Source organism: Aegilops tauschii, chromosome 4 (genome assembly GCF_002575655.3).
Source record: "Aegilops tauschii subsp. strangulata cultivar AL8/78 chromosome 4, Aet v6.0, whole genome shotgun sequence".
Classification (NCBI taxonomy): domain Eukaryota; kingdom Viridiplantae; phylum Streptophyta; class Magnoliopsida; order Poales; family Poaceae; genus Aegilops; species Aegilops tauschii.
In genome coordinates this window covers 445,449,848-445,460,496 of record NC_053038.3, presented here as the reverse complement: position 1 = coordinate 445,460,496, position 10,649 = coordinate 445,449,848, and positions in this window count along the sequence as shown.

Genomic DNA, 10,649 nt, shown 5'->3' with positions numbered 1-10,649 from the left:
TAATTATTCTCAATGGCACACCGAGAGATCTACTAGTAAAAAGGTTCATGCGATAGAAGAGATTAATGTTTTGAGTGGAAAGATGGATGAACTTATGAAGTTGTTTGCTAATAAGAGTGTTTCTTCTTATCCTAATGATATGCCTTTGTCTACTTTGATTGAGATTAGTAATGAATCTATGGATGTTAATTTTGTTGGTAGGAAGAATTTTGGTAACAACGCGTATAGAGGAAACTTTAATCCTAGGCCGTTTCCTAGTAATTCCTCTAATAATTATGGTAATTCCTACAACAACTCTTATGGAAATTTTAATAAGATGCCCTCTGATTTTGAGATTAGTGTTAAAGAATTTATGATTTCACAAAAGAATTTCAATGCTTTGCTTGAAGAAAAATTGCCTAAGATTGATGAATTGGCTAGGAACGTGGATATAATTTCCCTTGATGTTGATTCTTTGAAACTTAGATCTATTCCACCTAAGCATGATATCAATGAGTCTCCCAAAGCTATGAGAATTTCCATTGATGAGTGCAAAGAAAGAACCGCTAGGATGCGTGCAAAAAAAGATTGCTTTATGAAAGCGTGTTCTTCTAGTTTTCATGATAATAAGGATGAAGATCTAAAAGTATTTGATGTGTCTCCTTGTTTTCCAATATGCATCTTGATAATGATGGGACTGGAGATGAGTCAACTTTAGTTAAAAGGTGTCCCTATGATTCGGAGTTTTTAGATTTTGATGCAAAAATTGGTAAAAGTGGTATTGAAGAGGTCAAAACTTTACATAGCAATGAACCCACTATTTTGGATTTCAAGGAATTTAATTATGATAATTTTTCTTTGGTAGATTGTATTTCCTTGTTGCAATCCGTGCTAAATTCTCCTCATGCTTATAGTCAAAATAAGGCTTTTACTAAACATATCGTTGATGCTTTAATGCAATCTTATGAAGAAAATCTTGAATTAGAAGTTTCTATCCCTAGGAAACTTCATGATGAGTGGGAACCTACTATTAAAATTAAAATTAAAGATCATGAATTCTATGCTTTGTGTGATTTGGGTGCTAGTGTTTCCATGATTCCAAAAACTTTGTGTGATGTGATAGGTTTCCGTGAATTTGATGATTGTTCTTTAAACTTGCATCTTGCGGATTCCACCATTAAGAAACCTATGGGAAGGATTAATGATGTTATTCTTGTTTCAAATAGGAATTATGTGCCCGTAGATTTCATTGTTCTTGATATAGATTGCAATCATACATGTCCTATTATTCTTGGTTGACCTTTTCTTAGAACGATTGGTGCAATTATTGATATGAAGGAAGGGAATATTAGATTCCAATTTCCGTTGAGGAAAGGCATGGAACACTTTCCTAGGAAGAAAATTAAATTACCCTATGAATCTATTATGAGAGCCACTTATGGATTGCATACCAAAGATGATAATACCTAGATCTATTCTTGCTTTTATGCCTAGCTAGGGACGTTAAACGATAGCGCTTGTTGGGAGGCAACCCAATTTTATTTTTGTTTCTTGCTTTTTATTTCTGTTTAGTAATAAATAATTGATCTAGCCTCTGGTTAGATATGGTTTTATGTTTTAATTAGTGTTTGTGCCAAGTAAAATCTATAGGATCTTCTTGGATGATAGTTATTTGATCTTGCTGAAAAAGTCAGAAACTTTCTGCTCACGAAAACAATTGTTAAAAATCACCAGAACGTGATAAAATACTGATTCCAATTGCAGTAGATCAATAAAAAATTATTTAGGACTTCCTATTTTTGTAGAATTTATGAGTTACAGAAAGTTTGCGTTTGATACAGACTACTACAGACTGTTCTGTTTTTGACAGATTCTGTTTTTCGTGTGTTGTTTGCTTATTTTGAGGAATCTGTGGCTAGTATCGGGGGGTATGGACCATAGAGAAGTTGGAATACAGTAGGTTTAACACAAATATAAATAAGGAATGAGTTAATTACAGTACCTTAAAGTGGTGGTTTGTTTTATTTCGCTAACGGAGCTCATGAGATTTTCTGTTGAGTATTGTGTTGTGAAGTTTTCAAGTTTTGCGTAAAGATTTGATGGATTATGGAATAAGGAGTGGAAAGAGCCTAAGCTTGGGGATGCCAAAGGCACCCCAAGGTAAAATTCAAGGACAACCAAAAGCCTAAGCTTGGGGATGCCCCGGAAGGCATCCCCTCTTTCGTCTTCGTCCATCGGTAACTTTACTTGATGCTATATTTTTATTCACCACATGATATGTGTTTTGCTTGGAGCGTCTTATATGATTTGAGTCTTTGATTTTTAGTTTACCACAATCATACTTAATGTACACACCTTTTGGGAGAGACACACATGAATCGGAATTTATTATAATACTCTATGTGCTTCACTTATATCTTTTGAGCTAGATAATTTTGCTCTAGTGCTTCACATATATCTTTTTAGAGCACGGTGGTGGTTCTATTTTATAGAAATTATTGATCTCTCATGCTTCACTTAAATTATTTTGAGAGTCCTTTAGAACAACATGGTAATTTGCTTTGGCTATAAAATTAGTCCTAATATGATAGGCATCCAAGATGGATATAATATAAACTTTCCTATAGAGTGCATTGAATACTATGAGAAGTTTGATACTTGATGATTGTTTTGAGATATGAAGGTGGTGATATTAAAGTTGTGCTAGTTGAGTAATTTTGAATTTGAGAAATACTTGTGTTGAAGTTTGCAAGTCCCGTAGCATGCACGTATGGTAACCGTTGTGTAACAAATTTGAAACATGAGGTGTTCTTTGATTGTCATCCTTATGAGTGGCGGTCGGGGACGAGCGACGGTTTTTTCCTACCAATCTATCCCCCTAGGAGCATGCGCGTAGTGCTTGGTTTTCGGTGACTTGTAGATTTTTGCAATAAGTATGTGAGTTCTTTATGACTAATGTTGAGTCCATGGATCATACGCACTCTCACCCTTCCATCATTGCTAGCCTCTTCGGTACCGTGCATTGCCCTTTCTCACCTTGAGAGTTGGGGCAAACTTCGCCGTTGCATCCAACCCCTGTGATATGATACACTCTATCACACATAAACCTCCTTATATCTTCCTCAAAACAGCCACCATACCTACCTATTATGGCATTTCCATAGCCATTCCGAGATATATTGCCATGCAACTTTCCACCGTTTGATTTATTATGACACGCTTCATCATTGTCACATTGCGTTGCATGATCATGTAGTTGACATCGTATTTGTGGCAAAGCTACCATGCATAATTCATCATACATGTCACTCTTGATTCATTCCCGGTACACCACTGGAGGCATCCATGTAGAGTCATATTTTGTTCTAAGTATCGAGTTGTAATCTTTGAGTTGTAAATAAATAGAAGTGTGATGATCATCATTATTAGAGCATTGTCCCCAAAAAAAAGTGAGAAAGGCCAAAAAGAAAAAGGAAAGGCCGAAAAAATTAATAAAAATAAAAGGGACAATGTTACTATCCTTTCCACACTTGTGCTTCAAAGTAGCACCATGATCTTCATGATAGAGAGTCTCTTATTTTGACACTTTCATATACTAGTGGGAATTTTTTCACTATAAGAACTTGGCTTGTATATTCCAACGATGGGCTTCCTCAAATGCCCTAGGTCTTCGTGAGCAAGCAAGTTGGATGCACACCCACTTAGTTTCTTTTGTTGAGATTTCATACATTTATAGCTCTAGTGCATCTGTTGCATGGCAATCCCTACTCCTTGCATTGACATCAATTGATGGGCATCTCCCTAGCCCGTTGATTAGCCACGTCAATGTGAGACTTTTTTTTTTGTCTTCTCCACATAACCCCCATAATTATATTCTATTCCACCCATAGTGCTATATCCATGGCTCACGCTCATGTATTGCGTGAAGGTTGAAAAAGTTTGAGATTACTAAAGTATGAAACAATTGCTTGGCTTGTCATCGTGGTTGTGCATGATGAGAGCAGTTTTGTGTGACGAAAATGGAGCATGACCAAACTATATGATTTTGTAGGGATGAACTTTCTTTGGCCATGTTATTTTGAGAAGACATAATTGCTTATTTAGTATGCTTGAAGTATTATCATTTTTATGTCAATATTAAACTTTTATCTTGAATCTTTCGGATCTGAACATTCATGCCACAATAAAGAAAATTACATTGAAGATTATGTTAGGAAGCATTCCACATCAAAAATTCTGTTTTTATCATTTACCTACTCGAGTACGAGCAGGAATTAAGCTTGGGGATGCTTGATACGTCTCCAACGTATCTATAATTTTTGATTATTCCATGCTATTACATTATCTGTTTTGGATGTTTAATGGGCTCTATTATACACTTTTATATTATTTTTTGGGACTAACCTACTAACCAAAGGCCCAGTGCAAATTGCAGTTTTTTTGCCTATTCCAATGTTTCGCAGAAAAGGAATATCAAATGGAATCCAAACGGAATGAAACCTTCGGGAGAGTTATTTTTGGAACAAACGTGATCCTGGAGACTTGGAGTGGACGTCAAGGAAGCAACGAGGAAGCCACGAGGCAAGGAGGCGCGCCCAGGGGGTAGGCGCGCCCCCACCCTCATGGGCCCCTCGTGGCTCCACCGACCTACTTGTTTCGCCTATATATACTCATATACCCCGAAAACATCCGAGAGCACCACGAAACCCTATTTCCACTGCCGCAACCTTCTATGCCCGTGAGATCCCATCTTGGGGCCTTTTCCGGCACTCCTCCGGAGGGGGAATTGATCATGGAGGGCTTCTACATCAACACCATAGCCTCTCCGATGATGTGTGAGTAGTTTACCACGGACCTTCACGTCCATAGTTATTAGCTAGATGGCTTCTTCTCTCTCTTTGGATCTCAATACAAAGTTCCCCTCACTTGGAGATCTATTCGATGTAATTCTTTTTGCAGTGTGTTTGTCGAGATCCGATGAATTGTGGATTTATATCATATTGCTTGAGTTTATCCCTCTACATCAAGTCATTTTGCCTAATGCGTTACTCTGTTCTTATGAACTTAATACTCTAGATGCATGCTGGATAGGAGTAATAGTAGTAGATGCAGAATCGTTTCGGTCTACTTGACCTAGACGTGATGCCTATATACATGATCATGCCTAGATATTCTCATAACTATGCGCTTTTCTATCAATTCTCGACAGTAATTTGTTCACCCACCGTAGATTATGTTATCTTGAGAGAAGCCACTAGTGAAACCTATGGCCTCCGGGTCTATTCTCCATCATATAAGTTTCCGATCTATTTTATTTTGCAATCTTTACTTTCCAATCTATATCATAAAAATACCAAAAATATTTATCTTATTATCTCTATCAGATCTCACTTTTGCAAGTGGCCGTGAAGGGATTGACAACCCCTTTATTGCGTTGGTTGCAAGGTTCTTATTTGTTTGTGTAGGTACGAGGCGATTTGCGTGTATCCTCCTACTGAATTGATACCTTGGTTCTCAAAAACTGAGGGAAATACTTACGCTACTTTGCTGCATCACCCTTTCCTCTTCAAGGGAAAGCCAACGCATGCTCAAGAGGTAGCAACCCTATGTAAGCCCCCCACCGCTCCTCCTCTCTCTGGTGGCTAGGGTTCCTTGGTTAATTTACTTAGGTTTTAGTTAGGGCAGATGGTTAATTAGGTTATATATTTAGTTATGAATTTAGCTAGGTTTTTTCTTCAAGTTCTATATTTTTCTTCCTTTTATATGCAAATTTGAAGTGGACATGTGATGTTTTGGACATGTCATATTTGGAATTTGGACATGTCATTTGGACATGATGATTATGTGCAGGGTAAATGATCCGAGTGGCCTATGTTACGCCGGAATGTTGATTCATTTCCGTTCCGGTGAATTTCAGGCGCTCGATATGTCCATTTTTTTAGCAAAGGTCATGCCGGATTTTTCCGTGAATTTTGGCATGACTTGTGCTAGATAGTAGGCATATCGAGTGCCGGGAGTTATTGGGAAACGACATTCCGGCAAACTTAGATCTTTTTTATGTCATTTCTCATTTTTCATAGTTTTAGAATTAAACGAGGAGACTTAATCATAGGAAACATGTCGAACAACGAAGAAACTGGGCCTTCTGACCAAGATGCAGACGAGATGGATTATGATGGTGAACAAGAGTACCTCAACTTTTTGTCTGCTAAGCACAATCAAGGTTTGCAGGTCGGCCTCGATGATGGTACTGACACCGACATCGACACCGACGGCGCCAACACCGATGGCGGCGCAGAGACCGGCGGGGAAGATACCGGCGGGGAAGGTACCGGCGCGGATGCCGCTACCGGAAAGAAGAAGTAGAAGAAGCAGAGGACACAAAAACCTAACAAACTAGGGATTGGACGACTGGTGATCACAAAGATGGCACCTGGCAAGTTTGAGCCATGGGAGCCCGAAGAACCTCGCAAGTGCTATGGGAACCAAGTAGGATGCATCCTACGGGAATGCGCGAGCATCAACGACGATGACTTAATGAGTAAAGAACATTTGATGCAGTTGCTCCTAACGAAGTTGCACAAGAGATTCAAGTTCCCTGACCGGGATGATAACATAGAACAACCGTGGGATGATCCGAAGATGAAAAAGATTAACAATCACGCCATGGGCATGTTCAGCAATGATTTGGCCTCCTGGAAAGGGAGGGTGAAACGAGCTACTGAGGCCGAAGGAACCCCTGTCCAAGATTCTGGAGGAAAATCCGACACTTACGGAAGAGGAGTTCGAAAAGTTCAAGGACACTTGCGCTACCGAGGCAGCCAAGGCTAAGGCTGCGAAATTCAAGAGCCTTCGGCAAAGGAACACGGGGAAGCATCGCCTCGAAAGCCGTGGCGACCTCGGTAAAAGGCCCATATGGGATAAGGAGGATGCGGAACGTGAAGCTGCGGGTATCCCAGACCCCTTCGCGAAGTTCACCAACCCCTTGGAGCGTGACTTCATCAGGGCCCGCTACAAGTGGGACAAGGAAAAGAAGGTTTTTTACACGGACCAGATCACGAGGAGATTGATTAGACTACTGGTAATTATTCTTTTACCACCTTATATTTAGCTCCAGATCTAGTCGACTACACATTCCTAAACGGTTCACGTTCCTTCTGTAGGAGAAGCAACACTAGCTTGCAGCCGAAAGCCCTACTTCTCTGATGAGGCCCAAGTGGGACACCCCTCTCAACCGGGCCTTGAACGAACTTAAGGGACTCCCTTTGGGCCAGCGGCCGCAATATGGTCGTGTGCACGGCGCTGGAGACGGCGCCACGTGGAAGGTGTTTTACAACGAGGGCCCAGAGGCCAAGAAGCAGATAAAGAAGTTTAGTCAGGCAGACATCAACGAGAAGGTGAAGCTTGCGGTCGAGAAAAAAGCAGTTGAGGACGCGAAAAACAGCCGAGGAGAAAAATGAGTTGCTACAGCAGGCAGTCAATGCAGCTGTAACTGCCTGCAGAAATGATTTCGCTACTAACTTGGTTTCGGCTATCATCAACTGGACGAAGGAAAATCCAGACAAGACGGTACATGATTTCCCATTGCCCAGTTTCATCGCAAGCAACTCCGTGAACAACAACACCACCGCACCATCACTTGCTCCCGCTCACACAACCATAGCATACTTCTAGTTAATTAGTTTGCGTACTATATGTTGCATCTAGTTCCTAACCCTTTCTTTTTCGTGTTGCCCTAGTATTTTTTGTTGCATATGATCGTACATTATCTTGATGAAGATGCATCTCTAACAGGTACCTAGATTCTTGATGGCGAAGGAGTGCTACGTCGTGTACGAAGGGAAGGTTCTAGGAGTGTACGACGAGTGGTATGAGTGTCAGGCGCAAGTGGAGGGGGCCTCGGGCACCAGCCATAAAGGCTTCAAAAGTAGACAAGAAGCACAAGCTAGTTACTTGAGGTTCAGGCTAGCGTGAGAGAGGCCTCATAACTACCGCCTCATGTACTGCATAGTTCCGCTATCACTCATAGTGATAGCACTTCTCGCGTATATCATTGTTTAGATGGATGACGTTGTAGTTGCAAGTATTCGAGACTTGCATGTATCGCTATTTTCGAGACGATGACAAGAGACCACTTTGTGTTGGATGATGATTATGATGAGACTATTTGTATGTATATGCTATGATTACATTTGTGGTCTCGCAGCCATTTGTATGTGTATGATGATGACATTTGTATGTGCTAAAGATTCTTGTATAAAGCCTGTTCAAATACAAAACAAATATGCAGAAAAAAAACAAAAACTAATAAAATTAGCAGTAGCGAGTGGAGAAAAGTTAGCAGCAGCGTGCCTCTAGCGGTAGCGCGGCCCAATAAAGTGCGCTAGAGCTATTAGCAGTAGCGCGCTTGCTTGCTCCTCGCTGCTGCTAACCTTGTATAGCAGTAGCGCGGGCATACACGCGTTGCTGCTACAGTTTAGCTGTAGCACCATATCAGTAGCTTGGGAACCCGCGCTACTGCTATACCTAGAACCCGCGCTACTGCTAGGATTTTCCCTAGTAGTGCCACTTAGTTTCTTTTGTTGAGCTTTCATATATTTATAGCTCTAGTGCATCCATTGCATGGCAATCCCTACTCCTTGCATTGGCATCAATTGATGGGCATCTCCATAGCCCGTTGATTAGCCACGTCAATGTGAGACTTTCTCCTTTTTGTCTTCTCACACAACCTCCATCATCATATTCTATTCCACCCATAGTGCTATGTACATGGCTCGCGCTCATATATTGCGTGAAAGTTGAAAGAGTTTGAAAAGGCTAAGTATGAAATTATTACTTGGCTTGTCATCGGGGTTGTGCATGGTGGGAGCATTTTGTGTCACCAAAATGAAGCATGGCCAAACCATATGATTTTGTAGGGATAAGCTTTCTTTGGCTATGTTATTTTGATAAGACATAATTGCTTGGTTAGCATGCTTGAAGTATTATTATTTTTATGTCAATATTAAACTTTTGTCTAGAATCTTTTGGATCTAAACATTCATGCCAGTATAAAGAATTACATTAAAAATTATGTTAGGTAGCATTCCACATCAAAAATTCTGTTTTTATCATTTACCTACTCGAGGACGAGCAGGAATTAAGCTTGGGGATGCTGATACGTCTCCAATGTATCTATAATTTTTGATTGTTCCATGCAATTATATTATCTGTTTTGGATGTTTAATGGGCTTTAATTTGCTATTTTATATTATTTTTGGGACTAACCTATTAACCGGAGGCCCAGTGCGAGATGCTGTTTTTTTGCCTATTTCAGTGTTTCGCAGAAAAGGAATATCCAACGGAACGAAACCTTCACGAGGATCTTTTTTTGGAACAAACGCAATCCAGGAGACTTGGAGTGGACGTCAAGGAAGCAACGAGGCGGCCACGAGGCAGGAGGGCGCGCCCAGGGGGTAGGCGCACCCCCACCCTCGTAGGCCCCTCGTAGCTCCACCGACCTATTTCTTTCGCTTATATATACTCTTATACCCTGAAAACATCCAGGGGAGCCACGAAACCACTTTGCCACCGCCGCAACCTTCTGTTCCCGTGAGATCCCATCTTGGGGCCTTTTCCGGCGCTCCGCCGGAGGGGGATTCGATCATGGAGGGCTTCGACATCAACACCATAGCCTCTCCGATGATGTGTGAGTAGTTTACCACAGACCTTCGGGTCCATACACTACAAAAAAATACACTTCCGTGATGATACGTGTCTGTCACAGTAGGTCGCGTTTTTTTGTCATGCATGTACATCCATGACAAATTTATGACAGAATAAAGATAGTCATACCTGTGCTGTCGTAGAAGTGTTCCATGACATTACCAAAATTATCATCACGGAAGTGTCCACTTCCATGACGATAAATCGCGCGTCAGAGAAGTGCTTTCGGCAAGGGTGACCGACACGTGGCATCCACCGTAACGGAACACCGTTAAGCTATCGGGTCGGGTTTTGGATCCGATAACCCGTTAACAGCCCCGACCAATGGGGATTTTCCACGTGTAAAATCATCATTGGCTAGAGGAAACACGTGTCGGCTCATCGTTCGGACAGATGTCCTCCACTCATTGGACAGAAGGCACCTATGATACGTCGATACATGGCACGGCCCAACAGTGGCCCATTCCTGTGAAAAGGCCGGCCCGTTTGACTTGGTCAAAAGCTTGCCGGTCGGCCCATGGAAAGCCTGTTAACGGCCTGTTCGCATATAGCCCATTTACAGCCCACTAACCCAAGGCCCGTTATGCCCTATCCGAATTAGGCCTAGTAGCGTCATCTGGGCCATCCAATATGATTCCAGCCCGTTTTCACTTCTGGCCCATGTATAGCCCATGACGTCTTTCGGCCCATATGAGGCCCTTTGTAACTCTTGGCCCATTAGCGGCCCGTGCTGAAACTGGCCCGTAATGAACAGTGTATTACTTTACACCCATTAACGGCCCGTGGTGAAATTGGCCCGTAATGAACAGTGTATCACTTTATACCCATTAACGGCCCGTTTCCAGCCCAAGTTAACTTTCGGCCTTCTGAGGGCCCATTTATTCTTGGGCTGATTTGCTGCATTCGGTTACTTACGGCCCGTTACTGTCATTTTCTGGTTGTGGGCCAAATTCAGCCCGTCGTTA